This window comes from Oratosquilla oratoria, chromosome 38 (genome assembly GCF_046742065.1).
Source record: "Oratosquilla oratoria isolate Oo_2021 chromosome 38, ASM4674206v1, whole genome shotgun sequence".
NCBI classification, from domain to species: Eukaryota; Metazoa; Arthropoda; class Malacostraca; order Stomatopoda; family Squillidae; genus Oratosquilla; species Oratosquilla oratoria.
Window position 1 is genome coordinate 12,494,251 of NC_134814.1, and position 25,777 is coordinate 12,520,027.

The 25,777-nt window shown below is 37.2% G+C and overlaps 1 pseudogene; it reads left to right on the forward strand.

The window, feature by feature from the left end:
- The window catches only part of LOC143019798 (putative E3 ubiquitin-protein ligase HERC1), a 245,512-nt pseudogene that overhangs the window by 168,335 nt on the left and 51,400 nt on the right, over nt 1–25,777 (forward strand).

Here is a 25,777-nt window from a genome sequence, read left to right on the forward strand (position 1 = left end):
ATACAAACACGGAACACCACAAGCATAGCTCCTCTTCCTGTAGAACACAACTAGATAAATACTAACTCCCCCTCCTATCCCCCATCCATTCCCAAGCATTACAGTATCATCCATACACAGCCATTCTCCACTCACCCCTATCATCTGCCTTCTCCCTTCCTCAACAGACATCCCCCTCTTTCTCAACTCCCCTTTTACCCCATCCATTCATCTCATCCTCATTTGTCCCCTCATATTCACTCCATCCATCTCTGCCTTCCACACTTCTTTTGCTAATCTTTCTTCACTCGTTCTTTCCATGTATCCAAACCATCCCAATACCCTTTCATCAACCCTATCTCCCATCTCCTTTTACACCCTGTTGTATTACAACTGTTGTTGTAATAAACAGAAATAATGAAGTGCAGATATTTACTGACTTACCCTTATATATATAAATATGTGTGTGCTTATTATTTTATATATATGTGTGTATATATATATATATATATATATATATATTATATATATATATATATATATATATATATATATATGTTGAGACATTCTAACCGGTTGACATAAGTGGAGTAGGAAACACAGGAGTATTAGTCTGAGTTGGTATGGTAAACTCAGAGTAACACTCCTGTGTTTCTGACTCCATATAATATATACTATATATATATATATATATATATATATATATATATATGTATATATATATATATGTATATATATATATATATATATTCTTTCTTCAATCTTTATTGAATATAAAGGTCTCAGAAGGAAGGGAGACACAGGAATTTGGTAGTCGTAGATCCATGGCAGCATCTAGTGGTGGGGTATTACGGCGTGGAGGCTGTGGTGACATCCGATCCTTCATGGTTCCATCTAGAAAATCAGGTCAGATTGTGTATAATTATCTATCAGAATAAATGAAGGAAATAAGTTTTTACTCTTAGAATTACTCATTAATTATCCTATAATCATATTTGTTTTGTTTCATGTGATAGTTTAATTTTTGTTATTGAAAGTAAGGAATGCTGTATAATCTATGTTAAAATCAGTTATTGTCAATATGAGTTGCTTTTGATACTTTTGATCTTTTTTTACTCAGCAAAAATGTTTGAATTGGTTGACCTTTTTATTTACTCCATGCAATTCTCATTTATCATATTTTCTGTATTATGATTTGGTTTTCTCTTTATACACTTTTAAGTCTAGTATGGCAGGGTCTCTTGCAAGTGCCATTTAATCAATATATTGATGTTTGGAGGTCAGTCATATACTATTTAGAAATTATACATATACTAAAAAAATTATAAGACAGGTGGTTGAGTCAAAGCATATGCCCACACTACATACATTCCACACCCATTCTGAATATCAGTGGAATTGTAAACATTAAAGGCTGCTTTAATTCCCACATAAACCCAACAAGGGTGGCTGCATAGGAGCTTGCTCATAGAGACTGTGGAGACTGGCATTGGTGTGTGTGTGTATGGTGTATGCCCTCAATTGATGATGATGATGATGATATATACCAAAAGCCCCTTCCTCCTTATTTTAAGGGCATGGCCAAGTCAAAGCATACAGTCAGCCTTCACCTATCTAATAAACCCATGTCTTATCTCTCCCATCTTACCTCCTCATGAATGACAGGTCATCCTGCCTTCCTGCCACATTTACTTGGATCAAAAGAAATGCACGAAGACACAGCACCAACACAGCAGGACTCAACAGCCAAAAACTATTTACTATAGTGCAGAAGCTAAGCTGTATATCATAACAACTATGAATTTTGTGAGGAAAGAACCAAATTTGGCACACAGTAGAAAATTTGTAGTAGTATATGTGCCACCAAAAACACAGGCCTGGTCTGATAGTGATCATTCTAAATTACTAGAAGCTACAATGAATGTTCTAAACATAGTAATCATGGGTAACTTTAACATAAAGGAAATAATCTGGGAAGAAATGATAGTTAAAGGGGGAGAGGAACTTTTGAGCAACATTCTACGGGGTTTGACTATCGAATATACCTTAACACAACCTGAAATAGTGGACAGGATTGAATATAAGACACCAATAAGTAAAAGTGACCACATATTGGTTGAACTGGAACTAAATGAGGAAAAATACATGATTGATGTATAGAAAAACAAATTTTGATAAAATAAGAGAATTCTTTCAAAAAGCAGACTGGGAAAGGATACACAAGAAGGAAACAACAGTAGAAGAGAAATGGAATATTTTGACAAAAATTTATAAAGGAGTGGAAAAGTATGTTCCAAGACAAAAACAAGAAAAAGGGTATGTAAAGTGTTGGTACACCAAAAGATGTAGGAAGTTAAAAGACAAAAAGGATAAAGCTTGGATGAAATGGAAAAAAGACAAAAGACCTGAAAAATGGAAAATATTTACTAGTTATAGAAATGAATATGTACAAGTGTGCAGAGAAGAAAAGAGAAAATACAATGTCATAGAAAAATGTAAAGATGAACCAAAAATATTTTACAGATTTGTAAACAAACTGAAAAACAAGAAATTATGACAAGGAGGAGTTGAATAAACAGAGGAAAGAGAAATGGCAGAAATTATGAACAAGCATTTTAAATCAGTGTTTACGAGGGAGAACATACAACTTAGAGATGTCGAGTGGGAGGAGAAAGAGATAGAAGTAACAAGGAAAGAAATAATGAATCACTTGAGTAATCTCAATGTCAGAAAATCGCATGGACAAAAAGAATTGGCAAACTGGATTTTGAGAGAATGCAGGAATGAACTAACAGACAAAATACATAGTCTAATAAGCAGTTCACTGAAAGAAGGAAAAGTTCAAGAAGATTGGAAAAGAGCAAATATAGTACTAATATATAAAGGGGGAAACAAGGAAGACCCATCTAAAGATAGACCGGTCTCTCTTACAAGTACAATAGCTAAAATTTGTGAAAGAATTATCAAAATTAAATGGGTAAGGCATTTGGAAAAAACAACGTACTAAATCCAAGGCAATTTGGATTTAGACAAGGACAATCGTGCCTCACAAACTTAATGTATTTCTATTCAAGGCTAATAAATGTAACACAAGAAAGAAATGGAGGGGCTGATTGTGCATTTCTAGACCTGAAAAAAGCTTTTGATAAGGTGCCACATAAGAAATTGCTAAGGAAATCAGAAACTGCAGGAGGAATACAGGGCAAACTGCTGAAGTGGATGGAAGAATTCTTGCATGAAACAAAAATGATAGTAGTGATAAGAGACAGACACTCTAATTGGGATGAAGTGATTAGTGGAGTTCCACAAGGAAGTGTTCTGGCCCCAATAATGTTTGCTATATATGATAATGATATGGATAAAGGAATTGAAAGTTATATGAGCTTCTTTGCGGTCACATGAGAAACATAGCCTACACATCCCACAAAATAACAACTAGTTTCCTTCGTGTCAACGACAAAACCTATAAATAGGTGCACCAGTCGCTGCACTTCCTTTTGCTTCGGTGTCTTGCTTGAGATGAAATGCCTGAGAAGTATGATAGGGGTTACTAGGCTAGATAGAGTGAGAAATAAGGAGGTTAGAAGGAGAACAAGGGTGAAAAGGGATTTAGGAGATAGGGTTGATAAAAGAGTATTGGGATGGTTTGGACACATGGAAAAAATGATTGAAGAAAGATTAGTAAAAGAGGTGTGGAAGGAGTGAACATGAGGGGGCATCCTAGGATGAGATGGATGGATGGGGTAAAAGGAGCATTGGGAAAGAGAGGAATATCTGTTGAGGAAGGACGGGAGAGGAGAGAAGATAGGCGTGAATGGAGAAAGGTTGTGTATGGATGATGCTGTGATGCATTAGGGGGAGTGGGTGGGGGATGGGGGGTGAGGGAGTATGTATGAGAAATAAATTGAGACAGCCTGAAGGGATTTCTCCCTGTCGTCTCATTTTCTGTGTGAGGGGGGTAGAGAGGGGGGTCGCCGAATTAATGAAGCGGCCTTGCTGTGGATGTGCTGTCTTGCGACACAGCCTCTGACCCAGGGCAATGGACAAGATGCAGGGATGACCCATCATCCAGGAGGTGCCAAGATGGGAGGGAGGGAAGAGGGTTGAGGGGAGTGGAGTATATAGGGGATGGAATGGGTGGGAGTGGTTTTTATGCCTTTTTCTTTTGGCTACCTCCTGTGTAAGGGGGAAAAAGCCTCTGATATATGTATGTATTCACAATTGAAAGCTCACAAAATTGGGAGGAAGGACAGAAAGATCCCTTGCAATGAAAGAAATAACAGTGACACAGAAAGAAATGAAAAAAACAAAAACAAAAAAAAACTTAGACATCAGAAAGTCACACGGGCCGGATGGAATTGCACTTTGGATATTGAAAGAATGTATAAATGAACTAATGGACAAAATACACAAGATAATTGATTACTCACTCAAAAAAGGAAAGGTACCACAAGATTGGAAAAATGCAAATACAGGTAAACGTCGACTTACGATGGCCGCGACTTACGATTGTTCGACTTTACGATGACGACGACGACGACGACATGATATGATAATTTAACCCCTTCCATACGGTGCCGCACACGTAGGCGTCATGAGGAGCAAGTGGATTCGCGACGCTGCCATATCGGCGTCTTGATTATATTTATTGTAGTCGCCCCTGTGTTTTTACATTCTCTCAAATGATTCATTCTCTGTGGTTTTCAAAATTCGCGGGTGAAAGAGAGAACGATCGATATATGCGGTGACTATATTTTATGATGCGAGTATTATTACGTCACGTCGTACGGCTGGCATTGGCTGCTGCCCGCGAGATTTAAGTTCCGTACTGAAAATACATATTATAGTGTTTGAATATGGTAAAAAGGATAAAAATAATTAAATAAACTACTGTACATGTTTAATAGGCTATATTCAGTATCTCTGGTGGTTAATATACAGGTAGGCTAGGTACAGTGACCACGGAACAGAGTGGGGATCGACTTACGATGAGATCGTCTTACGATGGTTCTATCGAAACCTAATGCCATCGTAAGTCGACGTTTACCTGTATTGTACCTATATATAAAGGAGGGGACGAGGAAAATCCAAACAACAAATAGATCTGTTTCCCTTACAAGTACAATGAAAAATATTCGAAAAAGTTATTAAAAGTAAGTGGATTAAACACTTAGAAGAGAACATAATACTAGATCCAAAACAATTTGGATTTAGACATAGAAGATCATGTGCCACAAACTTAATATGCTTTTTCTTGAGACTAATAGAAATGATTCAAGAAATGGACAGATGGGCAGATTGTGCCTTCTTAGATTTACATAAGACATTTCACAAAGTACCACACAAAAAGCTACTAAGACAAATTTAACCTCTTCACTCCGGGGCACATCGCACGTCTGGCAGCATTAGCTGCCTGATATGCGATGTTACGTCATAATAATCGCATTATAAAAGATAAAGTCAGTGCTCAATCGTTCGTTCTCTTTCCCCCGTGTATTTTGATAACCATAGAAAATATGATGAAGCCAGTTTAGAGAGAATGGAAGTTACGTAGGTACGACTACAATAAATATAATGAAGATGCCGACGTCGGCATCATTGAGTACCCACTTGCTCCTCATGCTGCCTATGTAGGCATCACCGTATGGAAGTGGTTAAACAATAGGTAGAATACATGGAAAGTTATTGGAATGGATGAAAGATTTCTTCAACGGGAGAAAAATGAGGATGGCACTCAGAGACAAGAACTCAAATTGGGAAGAAATGTGGAATGTTATATGAACTTCTTTGCAGATGATGCAAAACTACTAAAGAGAGTAAGTACAGAGGAAGATTGCAAATCATTACAAGAAGACCTGGACAAAATCTGGAAATGGAGTCAGAAGAGTGAAGTGAATTTCAGCATCAAGAAATGTAGTATAATGGAATTTGGAAAAAGCAAAAACAGAATATTGGGACAATACAAAATTGGTACAAAGGAAATAAAAAAGTCAACTTGGAAAGGGACCTAGGAGTAACTATCACCAATGACATGGTACCAGACAAACATATCAACAAATTAGTCAGAGAAACTTTCAATATATTGATGATGAATGAAAGTGGCTTTTGACTACATGGATGAAGAAATGATGAAGATAATATTAGTTACATTGATAAGACCAAAATTGGAGTAAGTTGCAATAATATGGATACCTAGTACTAAAAAGAACATAAAGAAATTACAGGTAGAAAGAATTCAAAGAACAATGACAAAGATGGCACCAATACTCTCCAAATTGACATACGAACAAAGATTGGACAAACTGGAACTACCAACCCTGGAACAAAGAAGAGAAAGAGGAAACCAGCTAACCATCTACAAAATTAAGAAAGGGATTGAATTCCTTTGATAGAGATGAGTTACTAAAGTGGGATAGAAGAAAAACAAGAGGGCACAAAAAGAAACTTAATAAGGATAGTTACAAAAGAAATCTGAAAAAGAATAGCTTCCCACACAGAGTGATAGATATGTGGAACAAACTGAATAAAGAAACAGTGAGTGCAAAAACTATACAATAATTTAAGATCAAACTGGATGCTGAAAGATACAAAAGTGGGTCACTACAAGCATAGCTGTAAGAGAATCTTGAACTGTAGGGTGGGGATTTTTCTCCACCTAAATTTAAGGTTCCTAGTCTATGCTTACATATGAGTACATCCTCATGATGTCATGGAGGATTAGAGTGAGAGCTGTAATACCCACATGTGTGATCTTGTGTGTAGAATCTATGGAGAAAAAAGAGAATAAAAAATGATACTTAAACCCCTGATCTCACATGGCCCTATGCCCCTCTGGAAGATAAATTCTTGCAGATATGTGGAACAAACTGAATGCTGAAAGATACAAAAGTGGGTCACTACGACAACACGCCGACCACGGAACTGACACCTTTGTTGCTGGGCTCAAAAGAAGAGGATAAACAACAAAAAAGGAAACCTGGTTTATATTGTATGAGAGGGGAGAAATCGTGGGTGTCTGAAATATCTTTTCAGTGCTAGTTAAATGTATTAAGACATAATTAGCAAAAAAAAAAAAAAAAAAAGGAGGCAAATAACGAAAAGTCTGACTTGAATGACAACTTCAAACCAGAGCCATTTAGTGACGCCATGCCGAACCACGATGTAAACAATATTTGCAAGACTCCTGTGACCACGAGGATATATCACGATGATTCAAGATTCCGCTACTTCGTTTCATGATAGAACATTTATGTGCTAAAAATTCCTAAGAATATTCCTCTAATGGGATCTTTCTCCTTCACCTAGATTTAAGGTTCCTAGTATATGCTTACATATGAAAACATTCCCATGATGTTATGGAGAATTGGAGTGAGAGCTGTAATATAATACCCACATGTGTGATCTTGTGTATAGAATCTTTGAGAAAAAAAAAATTTATACTAAATAAATCCTCGGCCTTACATATGTTTTCATCACGCTTGAATCAGTTAGTAGCTGCCCATGTCTGTAATACCACCCAACCCTAAACTAAATGTGTGGGCCCTTTTGATAATTTTCCTTGTCATATTAACTACAGACATACAGTCTTAAAGTACAGTTTACTTTTTCTCTATGGGAATATTAATAGTGTTGCTTAGCTACATATACTGTGTGTATAAGTGTGAAATACTTTAAATGCATAAATGTGATAGATGTTTCAATAAGTCTGACTATTGTTTCCCTCTGTTTGCTTTGTTTAAGGAAAGCATAATTATTTGACTGTATATAGTGTTTTAAACCATCCTCTTTTGATTTCTAATGTTTTGGTTTTGTTTTCCTCATGATCACTTATATAATTTCATGCTTGAATGATGTATTTTTTATATTTACTCATAATTTTGGGGTTTTGTTGATGGAATGCTATTTGTTTGGTATGTAAAATAATAACAAATCAACTGTGTCCAAAATGCTGATTTTGTTATGTGTAAGATAGTCATGACTGTGTAAATGAATACTATTACAGGACGTGGATCGGACCAGCACTTCTATGGTGATGTTACAACTGATAGTGAACGGCCAAAACCAAAGCTTCCTCGTGTGCGACACCCTGCTGGCCGAGGTGTCATTGATCCTAGTGAGCCTGACCAAGATCAACAGTGGCAGCATCGAACATCCAGAGGCTCAGATGGTAGAATTGATGGTAGACACTCCTATCCATACTTTGCAGTGATGGATGAGTTTTATAGCTCATTGGATAATCTTTATCCTACTCTAGATGACGACACTGTAGGGGGAGCAGTGCCAGTTTCTGCTTATGATATGGACCAGTGGCTTGTAGGCAACAGTGCCGCAACTACCACATCTTCTGGTATTGATTCTTCAAGTCATGGAACTTCTTCATCCTTGTTACATGTAAGAGACAGAGCTTGGAGAATCCTCATGGAGGTATGCTTTTCAAAGGACATTTTCTTATTGTATAATAGTGTTATGTCTTAGTTTTTCTGTGGGTGCCAATCAGTTTCTTTATAGATATCTGTCCCTAGTAAGGGTAAACTAAACACATGCTTCCTATAACACTCTATTATACACTGTCTCTGTTTACATCATGGCGCTCTCAACACGCGTGAAAACATCAACAAAAGCAAAAGGCGCATATCGCCATTAACCTAAACATTGATTTAATCTGAATACACTACATATTCCTCCCCTCTTTTCTTTTTTTACACAAAATAAAAAACATTACATTGATTCAATTAACCTCTTACTAGCTTTCACTGACCTATTTGATCTTTTCAATAGTGGCTCAGTAGGAACATAGGTTCATTAATAGGTTTGTCAATATTACTATTAGGAAGCACTTCTGTGGCATCTACAGGTTGTGAAATGGTATCACTGTTAACACAGTCATTTACAGTTTCACTGTTTCCAATATTACTGCTAGTATTTGGTTTGATAAATTAATTTCTAATTTGACATTTAAACAGAGAAGATGCAGAAACTGGTGATTTTTCATTTTCAATAGTATTATACCTAGCTTTCAATTGATCACAATGCCTACGCCAAATTAGATTTCCACTTTCGGTGAACACTTTTACAACATATTTTCTGGCACCTCAATAATAATGCGTGGTAACCAAGATTCACCTCTAGAATAGTTTTTTGAAAAAACTACTTGCCTAACTTCAAATCTGCTTTCTACACAATCAAGAGCATTTTATTAACTAGCTATGAATTCATGTGAAGCGTATTCTTCACCTGCACGTTCTTTCAACATGCGAAATTAACTTGTAGCCTTACTTTGCACTGCTTGCAACATCATTTTCACATTTCTTTGCCTATTATTTTCCACCACGTTTGTAGCAACTTTTCCATCTCTGCCATAACTGTCGTACACGATGCCTGGGTGCCACAACTATCTTATGCGCTGTGCTGCCAGACATGTACAGTAAACTCATAATAGGCATCTGCTAGACATGGTCGTAAGTACGGGTGGTCATAACTCGGATAGTGACTGTATGTATATGTATGTATATATATATATATGTACAGGGATTTCACAATTTATGCATGTTTAGAATATGAGATTTTGGAATAATACAAGGTAAAAAACCTAGTAATTTTTTCAAATTACAAATTATTTAGAATAACATGATATAATAAATCAAGTAAGCAATTGTAAAACTCAACTGTTAAATATTATGCAATTTTTATTTTATGCCATGCCTTCAGGAATGTATCCCTCTCATAAACTGAGAATTCCCTGTGTATGTATATATATATATATATATATATATATATATATATATATATATGTATATGTATATATATATATAATAAGTACAATTACAAATTATTTTGAAATTTGTTAAAAGTGGATGGTGAAAAGGATCTTGGCATCATTATCAGTAATGATCTCAAATCATCTAAGTAGTGTATTTCTACCTCTGAGCAAGCAAATAATTTTCTAGGACTGTTTGTGCGATCTTTTGATTTTAAAAGTATGTCATTATCAAGCTACTGTATACAGTAGTTTCAAAAGGTAATTTAGACAAATATACAATGATATACCGCATTTTCCGGCGTATAGTGTGCGACTTTTTTCTGTTGGAAGGGCCTAAAAATGGGGGGTGCGCGTTATCCTGTGGTGCGCATTATCTACGGCCTACGATAAAAATTCTGCGGCTGTGTGTGTAATTTTTTTTCACAACAACGTGACGATGTTGGCCGTCACAAAGTCGGGAGGCACACTTCTCCATGACGTTCCGTGAGAACAAGAAGAACAGCCATGGTGACATGAAAGAACATGCCAGCATGGGCTACCGTATATAAATATTTGGTATAGGTAGGTATCTATTGAATCTTATTTTTCATGTTTAAATAGGCCTAAACACCATGAAACATGATCAATATTCATGATATTTGCCTATGTTCACAGCATCTTAGTTTGAATTTTTATGTTGGCTTTGTTGCTTCACTTTAGGTATGGTACAAATTCCGTTGCGGCTGTTCATAAAATCGTGTCAAACACCTGACTACAACACCCTCTTTCGGGAGTTATATTAAGTAAATGTCACCTTGATGAGAGACTGTCCTATTTCACCACTGTCATTGCAGGTTGAAAGCTAAAACGAAACAGTCTGTAGTTTGTTTCAGTATTAGATAAAAAAAAATGGTAAAGACGAATTATTTCCTCAAGATATAAAATGAACTTTTTCTCTAAAAATCCCGAAATTTTTCTGTATATTTTACTTTCAATAAACTTTTTTAGATCATATTTCCAAACTATTTAAGCTACAAAGTAATAAGGGACCAATGCACAACATGAGTCATATACCGGTACATGTAGTTCCGACTTTTTCTTAGTTGTGTCCTGATTGATACCTAAACTGACACTTAATTTAGTGACAAATCAACAGATTTCCCAGCGGTGGCTTTAGCCAATGAAAAATACTTCTCCATGTAACCTCGTTCACATGATATAAATACCGAGGTAAAACTGCGTTATAGACAAATGCGATCAGGCATGCGCGTTATACATCGGTACGCGCTATCTGTGTACTGAGAGAACAAAGTGCATGGGTGTGCATTATAACCCGATGCGCATTTTAAGCTGGAAAATACGGTAGGCATTTTTTATATTTATAATCTTTATTTTCACATTCTATGACTTGGCACAATGTGGCAAGGAATTATTGACTATTTAGACAACTAGCCATGATGTTCTGGTATTTTTATATTTAAAATGACTTTATTTTTATCTAGACATCTCAAAATTGCTATACCTTGATCTGAAGCATGTTCTTACGTTTTCAGGTTACATTTTATGAGATTGGAATTGTTTTTTTTTTTTTTTTTATAATTTGACTCATTTAACCCCATTACACAGGGGAGAGGGCCTTTAGTATACATAAACATCATTTTTCCCTTATTTTTATCATAAGGAAGTTTTTCTGGGTAAAACTTTTACAAACACTTTTATATAACTGAAAATGTCTCCATTGGAAAAAAAGGTCACAACTTGAAAATTAATTTTTGCTGTTTCATTCAACCTCAGGCAGCACAAGAGGGTGAGAGAGGACTGATTATTTGTGAAGTGTGCCATCACGCAACAAGCAATATCAGGCACCACCTCCGTTTTGCTCATCCTGGATGTGCCAGACCATGGATGTCTGGTGTTTGTGGCACTCTAATAGGTCAGTGAAGATGGACTGAGATTTTCTTTATGTGGTTACACTTGTTAATTTTTTTTTTCTTTTTTTTCTCTTTTTTTTTTTAACTTTGTATTTGTTTCATATTTCATATGGGTATCTTAACTGTTCCTCAGATATGGCCCCATGTATGCTGAATTGATCTCAGGTATATTGTGTATTATGTGTGTATAATAGGAAGTAAACTTTCCTGTATTTTTCTGCACTTATCACTAGTTCTCTCTATACCATATATGTACTATACCTCCCATAATGCCTTCCTGTTCACCCTCTCATAAATTTTCTTTAAATCCATATGGGTCCAAAAAATCCTTACCTTTTGCCAAAAATTTTTGCAAAACTGCCTAACCACAAAAAAAAATTCCACACACTCTCTACCTTTTCTAAACCCACATAGATCCTCACTAATTACTCCCTGAGTTACTTTCCTAATCATCTCAACACCCTCCCATATAACTTTCCAACTACACTCAACAGACTGAGCCCTCTAAAAGTACTGCATTCACATTTGTCCCCTTTCCTTTGTAAAGTAGAACCATGCACGCACTCCTCCAGTCCTCTGGCACACTCTCCTCCCCTAGGTACACAGTAAACAACCTCACTAGCCAACCTACTATAATCATTCCTCCCTTTTTCAAACACTATGAATAACACCCATCCAACCCAGGTGCCTTACCAGCTTACATGATTTTCAATACTCCTTTTACATCATCTTTTCATATATCTTTGTCATTTTCCTATCTTCTCACACTATCACAGTCAATCCCTCCTTAACCTTCCCCACATTTAAAAATTCTTTTAGAAACTGTTCTCATCCTCTACTTACTTCCTTCACTTCCATTAACATCTGTCCATCTGCACCCTTTACCTTTTCCTCACCACCTGACTCACTTCCTTCTATCTTTCCATTTTTTTTTTTCAAAATTTTCAGTCAAATTCATACCCTGTTTCACATCTGCTCTACTCTTTGCCTCCCTTACCTCATGTGTTGCTTCTCTCTTCTTGTATGTCTAATATGATTCTCTAGTTCTACCTTGTAACCAGTCTACATCCATTCACTTCTCATCTACCACTGCCTTTACCTCTTCATCCCGTAATTCACTACCCTTTCTTCTGTTTTCTCCCATTCTCCTCATCCTACATGTCATCTTTGCACACTATCACTTCCTCCTAGAAACATACTTCTTTTTCTACTTCTTCCTCTTTATCCCTCACCACTTCCAATGCTTAGCTTCTCCTGGTATTCCTTTTCCTTCTCAGTCAATTTGTTAACTCACAGCACCTCCCATCCTTTTCCTCCACCTTTCCTTCATTGTCAATTTCCCATATACCAAAATATTATCTCCCACCCACTCCCTTGAAAACATGAATGCCCAGAACTTTACTTATCCTTCTTTTTGATACTACTACATAGTCCATTTATGCCCTATCAATCTTTCTGTCCAACACCCTTTCCCATGTATACTTATGATTGACTCTCTTCTTAACCCCTTCCATACGGTGCCGCACACGTAGGCGTCATGAGGAGCAAGTGGATTCGCGACGCTGCCATATCGGCGTCTTGATTATATTTATTGTAGTCGCCCCTGTGTTTTTACATTCTCCCAAATGCGCCCTGAATCCCATTCTCTGTGGTTTTCAAAATTCGCGGGTGAAAGAGAGAACGATCGATATAAGCGGTGACTATATTTTATGATGCGAGTATTATTACGACACGTCATACGGCTGGCATTGGCTGCTGCCCGCGAGATTTAAGTCCCGTACTGAAGTGGTTAAACATTGTGTTTGCTATCATCAACTCTCTCTAAACACACCATCAGTATCTTCTCTCCTAGAAGATTCTTACCTGTCACCCCAAACCTCCCTACTACTCCATCTATTGGCTCATCCCTTACTCTTATGTTGAGATCCCCCAACACCACTACATTCATATTCCTGACAAAACTAACTCTCATTTAAATCCAGCCAAAATGCCTCCCTTTCCTCTTCACTTTTCTCATTACCAGGTCTATATCTATTTAGCAAGGGCTTGTTCCTCCTTACCAGGGAGGTAGGTAAAGTCAAAAGGCATGTACCCACTCCCACCCATTTCATTCCCAACCATTCCACTCCCATCCACCACCTTTTCCTCCCTCTCATCTTAGCTCCTTATGGATGATGGGTCATCCCTGTATCCTGCCCACTGCTATGGGCCAGAAGCAATGCAGCAAAACACACCACATCCACAGCAAAGCTGCTTCACTCAATCAGCAACCCCCCCCCCTCTGTCCCCACATGCAGAAAAATAGAAGAAAGGGAGAAGTCCCTATAGGCTGCATCAAAATATCACTCATGGTAAACCACTCCCTAGGTCCTCCATCCCCCACCCCTTCCTTTAGTATCATGAATACATAGCCATTCTCCATTCATCCCTATCTCCCACCTTCTCCCTTGCTCAGCAGACATCCCCCTCTTGCTCACTGCTCCTTTCACCACATCCATCCATCTCATCCTTGATTGTTCCCTCATGTTCACTTTATTCACCTCTGCCTTCCACGCTCATTCTTTCCATGTGTTCAAACCATTCCAATACTCTTTCATCAACCCTATCTGCCATCTCCTTTTCCACTCCACTCTCCTTGTCACCTCATTGTTTCTCACTTTATCCAACCTTTTAACCCCTACCATACTTCTCAGACATTTCATCTCAAGCACAGAAAAATGTATCAATAAGATAGAGAAACCTCCAACCTATTGAGATCAATGAAAGAGGCATTTGAGTATTTGGATAAGGAAATTATTAAAAAAATATTAGCTACATTGATAAGACCAAAACTGGAGTACACAGCAACACCATAGACACCCAGTACTAAAAAGAATATAAAGAAACTAGAAAGAATACAAAGAGCAATGACAAAGATGGCACCAACTCTCTTCAAATTAACATATGAACAAAGATTGTCCAAATTGGAACTATCAACTCTGTAACAAAGAAGAGAAAGAGGAGATCTACTGACTATAGAATCATGAAAGTAAAGCAAATCCTAGAGATACATACATATACCAAAGGCCTTTTTCCCCCTTATAAGGGAGGGAGCCAAAAAACAGGCTGGATACTTAATTTACCATAGCAGCAGCCACCCAAAAAACACAACTGCTTTTTGTTTCCTCTGGTTTTTTGTCTCCCACTTAAATAACTCATCTCTATCAAGGACTTCTATCCCTTTCATAATTCTGTATATGGTTAGTAGGTCTCCTCTTTCTCTTCTTTGTTCCAAGGTAGGTACTTCGAGTTTGTCCAATCTTTGTTCGTATATCAAATTGGAGAGTGTTGGTGTCATCTTTGTCATTGGTCTTTGAATTCTTTCTAATTTCTTTACGTTCTTTTTAGTACTAGGTACCCATAGTGTCGCAGTGTACTCCAATTTTGGTCTTATCAATGTAACTAATATTTTCCTTACCATTTTTTCATTCATGTAGTCAAAAGCCACTTTCATTGATCTTAACCCCTTCCATACGGTGCCGCACACGTAGGCGTCATGGGGAGCGAGTGTATTCGCGAGGCTGCCATATCGGCGTCTTGATTATATTTATTGTAGTCGCCCCTCCATAATGACATTCTTTCTAATTCTTTTGTAATCGCATTTTCTATGGTTATCAAAATTCACGGGTGAAGAGAGAACGATCGATATAAGCGGTGACTATATTTCATGATGCGAGTATTATTACGACACGTCGTACGGCTGGCATTGGCTGCTGCCACCGAGATCTAAGTCCATGACGCCTACGTGTGCGGCACCGTATGGAAGGGGTTAATAAATTGAAAATTTCTCTGACTAATTTGCTGATATGTTTGTCTGGTGTCATGTCATTGGTGATAGTTACTCCTAGGTCCCTTTGCGAATTAACTTTTTTATTTCCTTTGTACCAATTTTGTATTGTCCTGATATTCTGTTTTTACTTTTTCCAAATTACATTATACTACATTTCTTGGTGTTGAAATTCACTTCTTCTGACTCCATTTTCAGATTTTGTCCAGGTTTTCTTGTGATGATTTGCAATCTTCCTCTACTTACTCTCTTTAGTAGTTTTGCACCGTCTGCAAAGAAGTTCATATAACATTCTACACCTTCATCCATGTCATGGCAAACATTGGAGCCAATACAAAGCCTTGTGGGACTCCACTTATCATTTCTTTCCAATTTGAGCTCTTGTCTCTGAGTACCACCCTCATTTTTCTTCCATAAGAAATCTTTCATCCATTCCAATAACTTTCCTTGTTGATTCAATTTCTCTTAGTAGCTTTTTTGTGGTACTTTGTCAAATGCCTTTTGTAAATCTAAGAAGGCACAACCTGTCCATCCATCCCTTTCTTGAATTATTTCTATTAATCTCAAGTAAAACCACATTAAGTTTGAGGCACATGATCTTCCACTTCTAAATCCAAATTGTTTTGGATTTAGTATTTTGTTCTCCTCCAAGTGTTTAATCCACAGTATGGTGCAGAAACATGGAACATAAGAGAGTAAGAGAGGAAAGTTTAGATGTGTTTGAGATAAAATGCCTGAGAAGTATGATAGGGGTTACTAGGCTGGATAGAATGAGAAACAAGGTGAGGAGGAGAGCAGGGTTGGAAAGGGAGTTGGAAGATAGGGTTGATTAAAGAGTATTGGGATGGTTTGGACACATGGAAAGAATGAATAAAGAGTTGTGGAAGGCAGAGGTGGAAGGAGTGAACATGAGGGGGCAACCAAAGATGAGATGGATGGTTGGAATAAAAGGGGCAAACGGGAAAGAAGGGAATGTCTGTTGAGGAAGGAAAGGAAAAGATAGAAGATAGGGGTGACTGGAGAATGGTTGTGTATAGATGATAGTGTGATGCATGGAAGGGAGTGAGTGGGAGATGAGGGGTGAGGGAGTATGTATGAATGATATTTTGATGTAGCCTGAAGGGATTTCTCCCTGTCTTCTTTTTCTTCATCAGAGGATAGAGAGGGGGGTCGCCAATTAAATGAAGCAGACTTGCTGTGGATGTGCTGTGTCTTACTACATTGTTTGTGACCCAGGGCAGTGGGCTAAATGCAGGGATGACCTATCATCCAGGAGGAGTCAATAAAAGAGGGAGGGAGGGGTGGTGAATGGGAGTGAAATATGTGGGGATGAAATGAGTGGGAGTGGATTTATACCTTTGATTTTGGTTACCTTGTTAGTAAAGGGGAAAAAGCCATTGGTATATGCATAAGCTATACAGAAAGTATTGAGAATAATTACAAGATGTAGCAAAATTACCTAAATAGGATACCTGCACTCAGAAACAAAAATCCTCCCCATAGGATATTGTATGAAAATTGTAGGTGCACAGTTCTGTCTTGGAGCTTACTACTCCACTTGCCCATCTCATTACATCACAAAAGTACAACCAGCTAAATATAACAAAAGAACTAAAAGTAACTTTTTACTCAAACATATATAACAGTCTACCACCTGTACCATACAATACATCTACACAAAAACATATTGCTACCTAGATCACTAAACAAGCTCCTCAGGATAGACTACCAAAGTCAATACTCCACCAAGCCTCACTTGATATCAGCCCCACAAAAAAATTCCTCTAAAGAGAAGCAATAACTGCACTAGCATGCTTGCAGCCAGGACCCACAAACCATTAAAAAAAACATCAGAACATTTTCCTGCTTTAAGACAGTACCAGCACAAAATGGGTCTGGCCAAAGAATCAAACTACCATAGATGCAGCCATCACACAAAGGACACTGAGTACCTCTTCATACACTGCCCTACACTATCTTTAGAAAACCACATAATGGGTAAGCAACCTATTGGTGTAGAAATAAATGGATTTTTCCATGAGTGATTTATGGTCCTGTCTGGTGACCTTTGCCAGTTACCTGGGAGCCATGGGTCTCCTGTAAGAGAGACCTGGGAAAACAGCCTGATTGATTGATTAATTGATTGATGAGTATATTTTACCTTTTTTGTTCATGGTACTTTGGCTTTGGAAGAAAATTTTCTGGCAGTACATACATACATATACCAAGGCTTTTTCCTCCTTACAAGGGAGGTAGCCAAAAAGAAAAAGGCATAAAATCATTCCCACCCATTCCATCCCTAAATACACTCCACTCCCCTCCACCCTCCCTCCCATCTTAGCACCTCCTGGATGACGGGTCATCCCTGCACCTTGTCCACTGCCCTGGGTCAGAGGCAGTGTTGCAAGTCACAGCACATCCACAGCAAGGCCACTTCATTAAATCGGCGACCCCCCCTCTCCGTCCCCACATGCAGAAAAGGAGAAGACGGGGAGAAATCTCTTTGGGCAGTGTCAAATTTTGCTCACACATACTACCTCACCCCCCATCCCCCCACCCATTCCACCTCATGCATCACAACATCATCCATATACAACCATTCTCCATTCACTCCTATCTTCTGTCCTCTCCCATCCTTCCTCAACAGGCATTCCCCTCTTCCCCAAAGCCCCCTTCACTCCATCCATCCATCTCATCCTAGGATACCACCTCATGTTCACTCCCTCCATATCTGCCTTCCATACCTCTTTTACCAGTCTTTCTTCACAGTAGAAAATGTAATTAAAACTGCATTTCTGGATGAAGTCATATTTATTCCTCTGCTGGGCAAAGGGCATTCTTACTATTGAATAAAATTATTTTGCATAACTAGAAAATAAAAGCTATTCTGTAACTTAAAGTGTCTTGAGATCAGGCATAATAAACTGTATATTTTGTCATTAAGTTTACCAAAGTTGTGCCTTATTTTATTTACCTTTTCTCCTCTCATATATAGGGGGTACATATATTCTTTGTGAAGTATGTCAAGAACAGTATATCAACCCAGCTGGAGGTGGTGGGTCATCATTGCTCGGGAACGCTGAAGGGGCCAATGTTGCAAGAGATTTAACAACACTCTTAGCCCCAGATCTGGTTCCTGCACCCCTAGCAACAATGGAAGGTAGTATAACTAAATAATATTCCATGTTCGTTTTTTCATTTAATTGCTGTCTTATGTTATACTAAGTGAAAGATCTGCAGCCCCACAGTTGCTGGCAACATTCCTCAGGGTCTCCCACAAAACTTTCTTGGAAGATACTTTGGACTGTTGTCTGTGTTGTATTAGTGTGAGGCTGTTTCTATTTACCTAGTTATATCTTATGGGAAGAGAGCTATGCTCGTAGTGACCCACTTTTGTATCTTTCAGCATCCAGTTTGATCTTAAATTCTTGTATAATTTTTGCACACACTGTTTCCTCATTTAGTTTGTTCCAGATATCTATCACTGTGTGGAAAGCTATTCTTTTTCATATCTCTTCTGTAACTATCCTTTTTAAGTTTCTTTATGTGTCCTCTTCTTTTTCTCTTATCCCACTTTAGTAATTCATCTCTATCAAGGACTTCCAACCCTTTCATAATTCTGTAGATGGTTAGTAGATCTCTTTCTCTTCTTTGTTCCAGGGTTGGTAGTTTGAGTTTGTCCAATCTTTTTCCATATGCCAATTTGGAGAGTGTTGGTGGCATCTTTGTCATTGTTCTTTGAATTCTTTCTAATTTCTTTATGTTCTTTTTGTACTAAGTGTCCATAGTGTTGCATCATACTCCAATCTTGTCCTTATCAATGTAACTAATATTTTCTTTACCATTTCTTCATCCATGTAGTCAAAGGCCACTTTCATTGATCTTAACCCCTTCCATATGGTGCCGCACACGTAGGCGTCATGAGGAGCAAGTGGATTCGCGACGCTGCCATATCGGCGTCTTGATTATATTTATTGTAGTCGCCCCTGTGTTTTTACATTCTCCCAAATGCGCCCTTAATCCCATTCTCTGTGGTTTTCAAAATTCGCGGGTGAAAGAGAGAACGATCGATATAAGCGGCGACTATATTTTATGATGCGAATATTATTTCGTTACGTCGTACGGCTGGCATTGGCTGCTGCCCGCGAGATTTAAGTCCCGTATTGAAGTGGTTAATAAATTGAATAGTTTCTCTGACTAATTTGTTGATATGTTTGTCTGGTGTCATGTCATTGATGATAGTTACTCTTAGGTCCCTTTCTGAGTTAACTTTTTTAACTTCCTTTGTACCAATTTTATATTATCCCGACATTCTAATTTTGCTTTTCCAATTCCGTTATCCTATATTTCTTGATGTTGAAATTCACTCAACACTTCTGACTCCATTTTCAGACTTTTTCCAGGTCTTTATGTAGTGATATGCAGTCTTCTTCTGTACTTACTCTGTTTAGTAGTTTCGCATCATCTGCAAAGAAGTTCATATAACATTCCACACCTTCATCCATGCCATTTATATATATGGCAAACATTATCGGAGCCAATACAGTGCCTTGTGGGACTCCATTTAACATTTCTTCCCAATTTGTGCTCTTGTCTCTAAGTACCACCCTCATTTTTCTTCCGTTCAAGAAATCTTCCATCCATTCCAGTAACTTTCCTTGTACTCCACTTATTGTTTCAATTTTTCTTGGTAGCTTTTTGTGTGGTACTTTGTCAAATGCTTTTTGTAAATCTAAGAAGGCACAATCTGTCCATCCGTCCCTTTCTTGAATTATTTCTATTAGCCTTGAATAAAATTATATCAACTTTGTGGCACATGATCTTCTGCATTTAAATCCAAATTGTTTTCGATTTAGTATTTTGTTCTCCTAATGTTTAATCTATTTACTTTTGATAACTTTTTTGCATATTTTTGATATTGTACTTGTAAGGGAGACCGGTCTGTAGTTGGTTGTATTTTCTTTGTCCCCTCCTATGTATATTGGTCCAAATGAGAGAGGTGATGAGAGACAAACACTCTGGTTGGGATGAAGTGATTAGTGGAGTTCCACAAGGAACAGTTCTGGCCCCAATAATGTTTGCTATATATATTTTTGATATAGATAAAGGAATTGAAAGTTATATGAGCTTCTTTGTGAATGGTGCAAAATTGTTGAAAAAAGTGAACACTGTAGAAGATAGTGAGTCGCTACAGAGTGATCTCAATAAAGTATGGAAATGGAGTAGGAAGTGGGAGATGGAATTCAATATTAAGAAGTGTAGTATAATGGTACTTGGAAAAAGCAAGAAAAAAAAAATAGTGGGATCATATAAATTGGGAGAGGAAGAAATTAAAAAAGTAGAAAATGAGAAGGACCTGGGAGTCATTATTATGAATAATATGTCCCCTGAGAAACATATAAACAAAATTTTTGGAGAAACTTATAATTTAATAAGAACAATCAAAGTGGCATTTACATATCTGGACGAAGAAATGGTGAAGAAAATACTGGTCACTTTGATAAGACCAAGATTGGAGTATGCAGCGACGACGTGGTCACCAAGTACAAAAAAATGTATAACAAAACTTGAAAGAATACAAAGAGCAATTATGAAATTGGCACCAACACTCTCAGAACTATCATTTGAAGAAACACTAGCAAAATTTGAGCTACAGACATTAGAGCAAAGAAGAGAGAGAGAGGAGATTTGATAAATATTCATAGAATCATGAAAGGCATAGAAACTAATGATAGAGAGTATCTACTAAAATGGGATAGTAGAGATACAAGAGGACATGGAAAGAAAATCAAGAAAGACAGTTATAGAAGAGACCTGAAAAAGAACAGCTTTCCCCACAGGGTAATAGACATTTGGAACAAGTTAGATGAAAATGTGGTGTGTGCAAAAACGATACATGAATTTAAAAACAGTCTAGATAAAATGAGATATGAAGATGGGACACCACGAGCATAGCTCCCCTACCCGTAAAATACAACTAGGTCAATACATTTAAACTTCTCCTTTCTGTCTCTCAAACTCCAAGTCTCCGCCCCATACAGTGTTTTTGACACAATCACCCCTTCATATAATCTTCTGGATCTATACATCAATTGAAATCTAAATATGATAACTGGAGAATAAGGAGATATGACCCAAGTTTGAAACATACATGAACTTGAAGCTAGGTATGATTTGAGAATAAGAGACAGAACCCTATGATTGTTGCTCATTTCCTGTATACTACAAAGTAAATACAACACAGATAGTAGCCCAATGTTTCTGTTTAGAGAGATCTGTGGATTACAAGTCACTATAGGACCAAGGTTTCTAGTCAGTGAAATATAAGGCAGCAACTATTATCATTATTATTATTATTATTATTAAGATTACATTCCCCAAAATGAAAAGAAATAAAGGTGTGGATCTAGTTTCCCCACCTTCTTTTATATTCTAGTTATAAGTGATTTACTTTTTTCTTTTTCTTTTCCTTGACAGATGATGGATTAAGTATCAGTGAGAATGACATAAAGACTACAAATTACAATTCCATTGCATCACGCTTGGGTCTGTCTGATAGAAGACCCATTCCAGATCCATTGCCATTTCAAAAAGCAGATCCTTTGGGTGCTTCAACCTTGTCTCCAGATACAGCTGAAGGATCTTCAGAATTAAGTTCTGGTAAATAAAAACCATTTTCAAGGTAATAGTTATAATTACACTGATCAACAAATATTTTGTTCCATAGGGAATATATTTCTTATGTATATTTCCACAGATTCCAGAATTTCTCTTTCACCCAAAGTTTTTTGTTCCTGCATACTTTCATATTATCATGCAATGGCTCAGTGCAGTGATACTGTTCTTGATCACTAATTCAACAATTTGTGTTTGAGTCCCACCCAAGTCTGTAAATATTTCAGCATCACTGCACTGTGAGCCGGCACTCCACTTCTGGTGGGCAAGGAATTGTGTGTGTGTAAGGTCACAGCATGAGAAAGGAAAAGTAAAGTTCTATCTCTGAATCCATGGCCCCAGTTCTTTCTTGCAGGAGATTTGTGACCCCCAGAAAGCCAATCACAGCTATTAATTCAGACTTATAGTTACTCATTGGGAATATTTTGTGTTGTTGTTTAGAGTAAAGTTGTACACTATATATAATTTTTTTACAGCAGGTGTGGGCACAAGACCAAGAGATAATACTGGAGGTAATTTAATTGCCTCAGAAAGAACATTAGGTGAGCAAGCTGCTGTGTTAACATCACCTGTTGCAAGAATATCAGCATTACGAAGAACTACGTATGCAATGCAAGTTATGGTTGCTAGGTCTGTGGTCATGAAGGCTTTATCATTGTTGGCACTCAGGTAAATATGTCTCACTTTTCTGTTTCTATTATTTTTTCTAATCCAGTCAATATACCAAAAACTCTTTTTCTTTTATAAGAGGATAGTTGAGTCAAAGTACACATACCCTATTTAAACATTCAAACCTATTTAACTGCCCACCCATCTCAGTACCTCATGGACAAAAGTTCACCCCTTTCCCCTGCCACACTATTTGAATCAATGCCTGTGAAGCAAGGTACAGCATTTCCATAGCAGGGCCTAACAGCTGAGGGTGGTTTACTCCCACCATTTCATCATATAGTGACCCCCCTTTCTTTGTCCACTCATAATCATTTACAAAACAAATGAAAAGAACATCCCTTGATGACAACCTTTCATCCATTCGCAATTTCCCTCCACTCACTCCTGTCTTTTACATTTTCTATCCCTTGCTCAACATTCTTATGTCTCCAAAGCCCCTTCACCCTATCCATATGTTTCATTCTTGCTCATCTTCACAAACTTACCCTATCTACTTCAACTATCCATCCTTTTTTCTAATCATTAAGTGATAAATTATGAAGCAGGTGAGAAGATCATCCCTGTAGGCTAAATTATAACTTATATAATTCATACTGTTTTCATTTACTACTATTTTTAGCATCCTGTCTTCCGTGCTTGATAAACATTCCATGTATATCCAAAGCTCCCTTCATCCAATCCACTCAGTTTTTTCTTTTTCTTTTTGTCTTTTTCTCAAGACAGTTTAATCAATTTCTGCTTTCCTTACCTAATGCTTAGAACAGAGGGGTGGTTGAATGCATTTTGTTTAGTTATAATGTGGATGTGTGCTTTAACTCAGCTACCCCCTGATGATGGGGAGAAGGCCATTATTGTGTATATGCATACATTCATATATACATATAAATAAATGTATATAAGTATATATGAATATACATATATATATATATATATATATATACATACAGATACATATATATATATATATATATGTATATAATAATATATATGTGTATATATATATATATGTATAGATATATATATATATGCACAGTGGCCGCAAAAAGTTTGGGCGCAAAATTATAGGCGCCCCAACTTTCCCCTAAACTCAAAACATGCGAAAAATACAACTTTCCACCCAAACTTTTCGCTATTTTTCAATGCTAGCGTTTGTACCCGTATTTAGCCGAGACAATACACACTATTTGGCAACTCTGTTTAGGCACACTCGATGTCACATGGAGTCAGTTTCTAAACATCTCTCACAGAGAGTAGTCTTTTTTTTGCGGTGGTCTCTGTTTTTGTGCCTTGATATCTCCGTAATGGGAAGTGGTAAAGAGCTGGAAAGAGACACAGTTGTTACAATCATAACCCTCTATAAGGAGGGTTATAAGTGTAAAGATATTGCTACTCGTGTGGGAATTGGAGTGCGTCAAGTGCAAAAGTGGACCAAGAAATTTCGAGACGAAGGAAGTGACATCATTCGTACTCCAAAGCATCGCTCTGGTCGGCCAAGGAAGATATCAAATCGTACTTCTACGGTTCTAACTGCCTCCTATGGTTATTAGGAGGCAGTTAGAACCATAGAAGTACGATTTGATATCTTCCTTGGATGTACTATCTTATAGGATAAGAATTAATCCGATGAGTCTAATGAAATTTCTAAGTTTTATACTAAGCCTTCAAACTGGCTGATCATACTAGGGGAGGTCAACCGGTATGATCAGCCAGTTTGAAGGCTTAGTATAAAACTTAGAACTTTCATTAGACTCATCGGATTAATTCTTATCCTATAAGATAGTACATCCCAATAGCTACTGAAGAAGGGTCTAGAACCCGAAATCGCGATCTAGCTAATATGACTACATACAGCCAAGTCATAAATTTCCTTTCTAAGGAACATAAATCTATAATAAGGTATATGGAAAATACCTATAAGAAAATAATTAATGCAAAACTAGCCATCACTTTTAATGATATATGCATTAGAGAAAAACTCCTGCCCAAATACACTGATAATATATATATATATATATATATATATATATATATATATATATATATATATATATATATATATATATATATATATATATATATTTGGAGTATATATGGGCAGGAGGTTCTCTCTAATGCATGTTTCATGGAAGGTGATGGATTGCTCAGTATTAATTTCTTGAAGGTATTTTCCTTATACCTTAGAAAGGTCTTAATCTCTTTTGGCGATGGTGTTCATCTTCTCTGTGTGGTCCTTACTCTATGGTGGTAGGAGAAAGAATGGTTCTGTGCTGAGTTATGCTGGTTAATATACCAGTCCACTTCTGATTGGTCCACAGCCGTGTGCCTTATGCCAACTAAGACCTGAAGATCGCTGGCTTCTCTGGCGTTCGTCCTCACTCCTGCTTGGCTGAGACCAGTATTCACATCTTCTGATTGGTCCGTGGCCGTGTGCCTTATGCCAACTAAGACCCACAGATCGTTGGCTTCTGAATGATCTACTCCCAATCATTGTTTATAAACACAAGGTGGACCGTGTGGTTTATAAACACCTAAACCATAAAAATGCAACACCTGTCGTCTACCCCTCTTTTTACCAGTTTTTCTACCAGCCTCTTACAGTGGTTGTTAATATTCAAAATGAAAGAGAACGACTAATACAGCTGTAACTTTATATTTTATAACACAAGTATTGTAATGCATCATCAAATCATCATAAATCAGGCAGCTGATGCTGCCCACAAAAATTTGACTTGTATTAAAGAGGTTAAGAAAGACCACATGTCTAAAATATGTGAAGAAATAGTCTTCCATATCAATGTATAAATATGTAGAATAGCTTAAGTGACAATGCGTGAATTCATATCTAAATATGATAATTGGAAATCAAAGATATAAAGTTGGAACTGTACATGAATCTGAGATTAGGTATGATAAAGTTAGAGAATAGGAGACAAGACCAGCAAACATTGCTCCTTT